The 9,901-nt window shown below is 36.0% G+C and overlaps 1 pseudogene; it reads left to right on the top strand.

The window, feature by feature from the left end:
* The first annotated feature begins 8,000 nt into the window (after positions 1 to 8,000).
* LOC143666014 (ornithine decarboxylase pseudogene) lies at positions 8,001 to 9,391 on the top strand (annotated as a pseudogene).
* The last annotated feature ends 510 nt before the right edge of the window (positions 9,392 to 9,901 follow it).

The following is a 9,901-nucleotide window of genomic DNA, read 5'->3' on the forward strand; positions in this document are numbered from 1 at the left end:
TGAACTAATTATAATAAGCAAACATATAGAGTTAGAATCTAGAATAAAGGTTATCAGGGGATAGATTGGTGTGTTAGTTTGCCAGCTGCAAGAATGCAATATACCAGAACTGAAATGGCTTTTAAAAGGATAATTTAATAAGTTACAACTTTACAGTTCTAAGCCTATAAAAGTTTCCAAATTAAGGCATCCAGGGAAAGATACCTTAATTCAAGGAAGGTTGATGTGTCAGGTACACCTCTGTTATCTGGGTAGTCACGTGGTTGGCACTGCTGGTCCCTTGCTCCTGGGATTGTGCTTTCAGCCTCTGTTCCTGTGGGGGTTCCTCACTTTGCTTCTCCAGGGTTGGCTTTCATCTCTTGGCTTCCCTTGGCTCTCTCCAAGTTCTGGCTTGCTTAACATCACATTTCGACGTCTGCTGGGCTCCAAGCATCTCCAAACATCATGTCTCTGTTCTCCAAGTGTCAGCATCTGTGTCAGCTCTGCTCTGAAGTTTCTGTCAGCTCTGTCATTTCTGGCTTTCTCCAAAATGTTTCTTCTTTTAAAGGATTCCAGTAAACTAATCAATACCCACCTGGAATGGGTGGAGTCACATCTCCCTCTAATCAAAAGGTCACGTCCACAATTTGGCTTGCCACATTTCCATCGAGACAATATAATCAAAATTTCCACCTGGAATATTGAATTAGGACTAAAACAAATGGCTGCTCCCACAAGATGGATCAGGATTAAAGCATGGCTTTTCTAGGGTCCATAATATTTTCAAACTGGCACAAATGGATTTAAAGAAATAGGGAGTTGATGCTTAATTCATACAGAACTTGTATTTAGGTTGATTGTAACGATTTGGAAATGGATGGTGGTAATGGCAGCAGATTATTGTGATTGTAATCAACAGTACTGAATTATGTAGGTGCATGTGGTTAAAATGTCACATATGTCAGTAGAATAAAAATTAAAAGATGAAACATAGGACTGTACAACACAATGAACCCTATTGTAGATGATGGACTGTTGTTAATAAAGCAAGAATAAGGTTATTCTTTCATGAATTACAGCAAATATATGACAATAAGACAAGGTATTAACAATCAGGTGGTATATGGGAAAAACACATAATGTAAACTGTGGATGATAATTAATAGTACTAATTTAATATTCTTTCATCAGTTGTAACAAGTGCACCACAGCAATGCAAGTTGTTGGTGGGGTGGTATAAGGTAATCCTGTATTTTATGAATGATTGATTGTAACCCCACATTCTTCTAATGAAACTTTTTCTTCAAAAGAAGCCCTCAATGGGAGATGACATTTGTAACACTTATAAAATATCTCACATTCAGAATATATAAAGTACAACTACAAATCAATGTGAGAAAAAAAACAGACAACTCAAATGAAAATTGGGAAAGAAATTTGCAACAGTCACTCCACAAAAGAGGATATCCAAATAACCAATGTATATATAAAAAGTAATCCACTGTCATTAATAATCAGGAAAATTTAAATTAAAACTACAATGTGATTCAATTCCACTGAAAAAATGGACAACATTATAAAAGACCTACATGGTCAAGTGTTGGTGAGGTTATGAAGCAGTGAAAACTCTAATGCATTGAGAAGATAATTTGGGGATTGGATCATATTTCCCACAAAAGTCATGTTCAGTCCCAGCCCTTAGTCCTGCAGGTGTGAAATCATTTATAAATAGGACCTCTGAAGATGTTATTAGTTATGGAGTTCCCAAACTGCATGATGGTGGCCTTTACTTCAATATGACTGAAGCCTTTATTAGCAAAGAAAATTATAAATGGAGGAAGCCACTGGGAGCAGCCAGAAGTTGGAAGTCAACAGAACTCAGAAGAGAAAGGAGAAGACATTGTTACGTGCATTGTCATGTGATGAAAAAGTCAAGGAACCTCAAAGATTACCAGCCAGATAGAAGATACTGACCCTGGGAGGAAGCGATCCTCCTAGTCTCTGAAACTGAGCCCCAAAATTCCTGTTGTTAAGGCAACCCATAGTATAGTAATTGTGTTAGCAGCTAGTAAATAGAACAGGATATAAACTGGGAATGTATTTTTTGAAAGCTCTTTGGCATTCTATGCAAAGTCAAGCATCTTTTTACTTAGTCATTTCACTCTTTTTATATACGCAAAACAGAAACCTTTGCACACTTGCAGCAAAAGATATGAGCAATAATGTTCATGGTAGCTCAATTAGATAAAACATAGATAAACATAAATGTTATTGAACAGCAGAATAGATGAATAAATTATGGTATATAAATAAATGGCAATGAAAATTAATTGCCTACAGTTACACACAGCAAATGGATGATTTCACAAATCTAATGTTAAAACAAAACAAGACATAGTTAAATATATACAATATGATTTCATCTGAAGTTTATAAAAGGGTAAGATCATAGTTATTCAATTTTTGAAGCCAACTTAGGGGAATTTCTGGGGTACTGTTAATATTTTACCTCCTGACTTGAGTGGTGTTTCTATATAAATCTTTACTTTGTAATAATTCCTTAAACTTCATACTTATTTCTGTACTTTTCTGTATGTCTGATACAATTAAAGAAATTTATAAACAAGAATATAGACTAAATAAAAGTTTAACTCAAGTAACTTTTTTTTGGAAATTAAAGGAGAATTGAGATGAAAAAGAGAGAGAAGGAGAATTGAAAGGTATTGAAAGAGTAGACTGTATTCCAGAAAAAACTGATCTCTAGACACAGCACAGCAAAATTACTAAACATATTATATGGGAATACTTTTGTCAGGGAGTAAAAATGCTATACATTAGCAAGTGTTCTGAACTGAATTATTCAGTCAAAAAGACATGTTCAAGTCCTAGCCCTTGGTGCCATGAATGTAATCCCACTTGGAAATAGGAAATCTTTCAAAATGTTATTTGTTAAGAGGATGCCAAACTGAATTAGTATGAACACTTATTTCAACATAACTGATACCCTTATAAGCAGAGGAAATTTGGATACAGTCAATAAGAGACAGAAGATTTGGTTATGTTGCCACAAGCCAAGGAATACCATGGATTGTTGGCTATCCACCAAAAGACAATGGAGAGGCATGGAATGTTTTCTCTACTCAGGAGGAACCATGGCTCTATTGACATCTTGATTTTGGACTTCTAAGCTCTAGATCTACAGGCAATACATTTCTGTTGTTTCAGCTAACTAGTCTGTGGTTCTTCCTTACAGCACCACTGGGAAAAAAAGTTTAGGTTATCCTTTTCTATAGAAATATTGAATTTCAGAAGTCAAGTATTCAATGCCTACAAAGCTCTCAAGGAAAAAATAAATGTGACCAAAGACTTTTATACCCAGTCATATTGCTGTTTAGTTACAAAAGTAAGAGATGATGTTTTCTTCCCACATCAATAACTGAATAGTTATCATGAATCCCTTTTGAAGAAACTAATAGAAGACAAACATTGTGCAACAAGAAATGTTGGCATCAATCAATGACAGGCATTGAATCCTTATAACTTTGGGATTCAAATGGAAACACATTAGGGGATTACAGTTGCAGATATAAATATAAACTTTATGTCTGTAACCATCAAAGTTAGGCATGGCATTCAGAGAAATTCTGGGATGTATTATAACTAAAGTGATTTCTTTATCTTTTATGGCTGGAGTTAAAAAGATCCTAAAGTTGATAAGTTAATGAATAAAAGTTAAGGTAAATTAAATATATAGAGCTATAGAATAATATAACAGAATTCCAGAAATATATTGACAAGCAAAGAAAGCATAGCAAAATAATTGGTTTGTATAAGAATGTAAACAAGCCAAATTATTTTGTGTGTGTGTGTTTGTACGTAAAGATAATACATATTCAACTTAGCTACCTCTGAGTAGGAGAGAAGGATTGAAAATAATAGTGAAGAGAAATTTTTACTTTATATCTTTTTTGTAATTTGGTTTTTAAATTTTAATTACTATTTAATTTGTGGGGAAAAAAAGGAAAAAGCTATTAAGTAATCACAGCAAAAGCACCAAGGTAGGGCTGTTTACTAAGATGGGGAAGATGGCAAGAAGACATTTTTGAAGAAGAAATCAGGAGTGTGCTTTCAGACCCACTATGTTTGAATGCCTATTAGAAATCCAAGACTAGGCATGGCATATGTGGTTAAATATGAGACTGGAGTTCATGGGAGAGGGTCAAGGTTGAAGATGTAAATGTGGATGATATCTGCATTTAGATTGTATTTAAACATGAGCCTGGACCAAAAGAATGAATGTAGAGAGGCTCAAGAATTGAGTCCTCGGGCACTGTCAGGTTAGAGATCCATGAGATGAGAAAGAAAGAACCAAAGTAAAAAAGAATGGGCTTAATGACTGTCATAGATTGAATTGCAGGGGTAAAAATAACATGCTCTTAATCTTAATCCCATTCCTGTGGGTACAAACCTGTTTTAAATAGGACCTATTGAAGATGCTATTTTTAGTAAAGTTGTGGCCTAACTGAATCAGGATGGGTCTTGATTCTATGACTGGAGGCCTTATCAAGAGAAAGACATAGGAAGAAGCTTGAAGCAGGGAGACAGAAATCAAGGGAACCCAAAAGAGAAAGGTGAGGAGCAGTATTGCTTTGTGACAGGAAAGCTGAAGACACCCAAGGATCAGCAGCAGTTAGCCTCAGGACACTGCAGTCTTTGGGGAGGAATCATCACCTTGCTGATGTGCTGACTTTAGATGGCCCCAAAAACATGAGCCAATAAATTTTCATTGTTTAAACCAACCCATCATAGCAGTCTGGAAATGAAGACAAGAACAGAAAGAGAAACAGGCAAGTCTGGCCTCACAGAAGACAATGGAGGAAAGCAGGCGGGAATGATGAACCTTATCAAATACTACCTCATGTAAGTTCATTTGATTCTCAATAGAATAAAATCTCTTTGAAGGCAAAGACTTTGTCTTGCTCATCAATTTATCTCTAGTTCTTAGGATGTTTCTCACACAAATCTATGTTCAAAAATATTTGCTGAGTAAATGGAAATATGAATACTATTCTTTCATATTGAATCTATTCCCACTCATTCTACCTATTAAAATTCCCTTGTCTTTTGAGGACCATCTCTATTCCCACACTCTATCACTTGAGTCTTCACTTCTATCTATCTTCTCTGAATTTCTGTCACTTATGTTAGGGACTACATGCTTCAGTTTCACTGCACTATATACACTTCTGCACAGTTTTTATTAAGTAAGAATACAGCATATTTTCCCCAGCAGTTTGATTGTTTTTTCTTTAGCCAACCAAAAGGTGATTTCAGTTATATATAGAATCTTTAATCAGAAATGATTTTAGGAGAAATGAAATTTATCTAGACTATTAAATTAGAAGAACAAAGATATTTTAATGAGCAAATTTGGAGGCTCATTTTGTTTCCATTGTAAGGCTAGAAAAGTACAATGTGAAAGAAAATGAATATCTGGAGCAAACAGATGTTTCCTCTTACTGATTTTACTTGCTTTCATTATTAACTTTTTGTTGATCAGGTACTTAAAATTTTTATGAAAACACTTTTAGATTGGGAATTTTGCAACTACAGTGCTAAATATAAAAGACTTTTGAACAAGCAGAGCAGTTCAACTTATTGCTTAGAATAGGTACCCGAGTGAAATCTGAAAACTTTGGTGCAATTATTACTAAATAAGCACTTTTTTGAGCATGTGTCTTTGTGCTTGTTTAAGAAAAAGTTTGTCTGAGTTTATTTTTAGTTTCTTGGATTTCTCCCTGTTTTCTTTTCTTAGCATTTATGATATGCTATTAATAAGTAAGAGCATCAACTAGAGATAACATATGCACATCACAGACTCATGACCATTAGAACTAAATTTAAAAATTTTTAAATGAGTGATCAGCTAATTAAATGTGTATATGATACTATATATCATATGTATATATGGACCTAGAGATTGATTCTATTCTCTGTAACCATGAGTGTGTTTATAGTAATACAAAGGAAAGAAGTTTATAACTCTCTTTGAAATGTATCTCAGAACCAGGATTCAATAAAGAGACTGTTAAATGAACTATTATTACAGGTTTGTAAATACCATGACTGAGCAGTACATGATCTTAAAGAACAAGATATTCCCTTAAATGCTACATCTTTTCCTAGAAGTGTGTTTTGAAATATATTTTCTTTTTAAAAAACTGAAATGGAAATAGTTATTGAAACAGTATTGGAGGTGGATGAAGGGAAGAATTAGTGTTCTTATTCATCTTTTTGGATTTTCAGTCTTATTTTTCTATTCTGTATATAAATGTTACCCATTGTTCCAGAGCACTTTTTAACTTCCCTTATTTTATTTCTAAATTTCTCTACCTTTCTTATTTATTTATTTATTTATTTATTGCCTTCATTCTTCTTCCCCTTAACTGAAGCTGGAGGTAGGAGCTGTTTTCGGACATGGTGTGGACTGAGAATAGCTTGACAGTAGAGAGGGTACTTGTACAAGAAACTAGGCAAATCAGCAAGGCATTGAGAATTTTAAATAAATTTGTTAATTTTTCATGTTTTACAAATATAATCCAGTATAAAAGTTAGAGTGAAATGAACTTGTTTCCTGATCTTAGACTCTAAATATAAGCATACATGCTAAAACTCCATTATATTTTGTGAACCAGCATAGTGGTTGGGTGTCTGGTTTTGAACAGCTCAGCATGCCATTTGAACTGGTTCTATGAGAAAGAATCCCAGGTAGAAAGTTTTGCTCTTTCTAGACTTGCTGGCATATGAGAATCTCTGCTTAGGTAGGAACCTTTGTAGTTTGAATCCAGTCCTTCTGGATTGAAACACCATGTAACTCTTCCCTCTGAAATCCCTATCACCTCCCCAATACTACCAGGGAAGCTGATGCAAGTTCCAGCTACTCAACATAACATGCTGTGCCAGTTTGAAACTGTTGTGTGCCCTGAAAAGTCATGTTCTTTAATCATGATTCAATATTATAAGGTGGTATAATTTTGATTAAGTTGTTTCCATGGAGAATAGACCCACCCAACTGTGGGTAGGACCTGTTGATTAGGTGATTTCCATGGAGATGTGTCCCCGCCAATTCAAGGCAGGTAAACTTACTGGAATCCTTTAAGAAGGAACCATTTTGGAAAAATTTTCAGAGCTGACACAGAGAAAGACATTTGGAGATGCAGAAGGAAGACTCCCCTGGGGAAACTGTTTGAAACCAGAAGCAAAAGGATCAGCAGACATCACCATGTGACTTCCCATTTGATAGAGAAACCCCTAATGACTTTGACCCTTACTTGAGTCAAGGTATCTTTCCTTGGATGCCTTAGTTTGGACATTTTTATAGCCTTAGAACTGTAAACCTGTAATTTAATAAATTCCCTTTGTAAGAGCCAACTCATTTCTGATATATTGCGTTTCTGGCAGCATTAACAAACCAATATACATTCCTTTGTCCTTCCTTTAGTCTTGGAGGAAAGTTCATCCAGCCCCTGCAACTTTCTTCTTTTAGCTACTTGAAACAACTTACATCCTTTCAAAAATAAAATCTTTATCTGCCTTGGTTGCAAAGGAAAACCTAATTCTCCAGCATGCAGGACACTGCTTGTCTTCCAGTAGTGATGTGGGGTAGAAAGAATAACTATGATTCTACTTCAGAGAGTTAATATTATGCTTAATATGTAAATACATGTCTCCATTTAAAACTTAAAGTGAAATTAACAGCCAGGCCCCAAAGCCACCACCTCCAGTGGTCCCTGGCTGGAGGTAGCAAGGTAGGTAGGAAGGCTGAGGCCACAGGGACAGCGCTGGTTGCAATACCTCCTCGGAACCAACCTGTGGTGCCCATGTACTGGCAAAATATTTCCATTACTGTCCAAAGGAAGAAGTCTTATCATTCATTAGGGTTTGGAATTCCTGGAGAATTGCCTTCAAGAAAAGTTGGAAATAGTTTCTTTACATTCCATCTCTTAGAACATCGAGAAACCATGAACAACTTCAGTAATGAGAGTTTGACCACCACTTCCCTGGTAGAGGTTTTATTGTCAAGGACAGTCTGGATCAAAAAATTAATGAAATGTCGTTTTCAGAAAATAAAGATACCTTCTATGTTACAGACCTTAGAGACATTCTCAAGAAACATCTAAGATGGTTAAAAGCTCCTTTCGTGTCACCTCATCCTATGCAGTCAAATGCAATGACAGAAGAGCCAATGTAAAGACCTTGGCTGTCTTCAGGACAGGATTTCACTATGTTAGCAAGAGTGAAATACAGTTGGTGCAGAGCCTCAGCATGCCTCCCGAGTGGTTAATCTATGCAAACCTTTGTAAACAAGTGTCCCAAATTAAGTATGCAGCCAGTAATGGAGTTGAGGTGATGACGTTTGATGGTCACTCAATTGATGGTTCAATTGAGTTGATGAAAGTGGCTAGGGCACATCCAAAGGCAAGGATGGTTTTGCAGATTGCCACAGATCACTCCAAAGCAGTCTGTTGCCTGAAAATTTGGAGCCACGCTCAAAGCCAGCAGGCTTTGGAACAGGCTAAAGAGCTAAATATTAATGTCATTGGTGTCAGCTTCCATGTGGGAAGCGGCTGTACTGATCCTGAAACCTTCATGCGGCAATCTTGGATACCCCACTGCGTCTCTGACATGGGAGCTGAGGTTGGCTTCAGCATATATCTGCTTGATACTGGTGGTGGCTTTCCTGGATTCAATAATGTGAAGCTTAAATTTGAAGAGATCACCAGTGCAATTAATCCAGCATTAGACAAATATTTTCCGTCAGACTCTAAGTGAAAATCATAGCAGAACTAGGCAGAGATATTATGTTGCATCAACATTCACTCTTTCAGTGAATATCATTGCCAAAAAAATCCTCTATTAAAGGAGCCAACAGGCTCTGATGATGAAGAAGAATTGAGTATTTTGTTATTATGTATTATATGAATGATGGAGTATATGGGTCATCTGATTGCATCCTCTATGATCATGCACATGTAAAGCCCCTTCTATAAAAGAGACTCAAACCAGATGAGAAATGCTATTCATCTAGCACATGGGGACCGACATATGATGGACTTGATCGAATCGTGGAGGGCTATGACCTGCTGGAAATGGACATGGTGACTAAATGCTGTTTGAAAACATGGGTGCTTACACCATGGCTGCTGCTTCTACTTTCAATGGGTTCCAGAGGCCAATGATATGCTGCTATGTGAAGTCCAGGCTGACATGGCAAGTCATACAAGTTAAGAACCATGATTCTCCATGCAATGTAGAGGAGCAAGATATTGGCACCCCGCTTGTGCCTTGTGCTTAGAAAAGTGGAATGAAACATCATCTAGCAACTTGGGCTTCAGCTAGTATTAATGTGTAAATACCATTTTTGTAGCTGTTAATTGTGAGTTTAGCTTGCATTAAAGGGTTTGGTGGTACCATTTAGCTTAATTATTGCTGGTTTTGAAATGTCTTTATACAAATAGGTTGGCACAGATGCAGCAATCTGGAAGACCAGGAAATGGGGTCACACTTACCTGTGTTCCCATGGAAACTACTTGGTTATTTGTTTTATATGGATTTTTATTCACTTTCATATATGCTACGAGAGGGTACCCCTCAGCTACTGAGCAAACTTTCGTAGCTTGTATAATGGCACAATGGGCTGAAAGCTCCATATGGTGACCTGTTTAAAAATAAAGTAGTTTGAAAAAACAAAAACAAACAAAAAGAAATTAATTTAAAATCAGCTTGTGACATGACTTTTATGCACATAAGCAGGGTAATATAGATTTTTGTCAGTTTAGTTCTGAATCATGTCTTTTAAAAGTGTGGTCAGCAAATTTTAGTTAAGCATATCTGATTTTTTTTATTGAAGTCACATAACAAC

The sequence above is a fragment of the Tamandua tetradactyla genome, chromosome 22 (genome assembly GCF_023851605.1).
Source record: "Tamandua tetradactyla isolate mTamTet1 chromosome 22, mTamTet1.pri, whole genome shotgun sequence".
In the NCBI taxonomy this organism is placed as follows: Eukaryota; Metazoa; Chordata; class Mammalia; order Pilosa; family Myrmecophagidae; genus Tamandua; species Tamandua tetradactyla.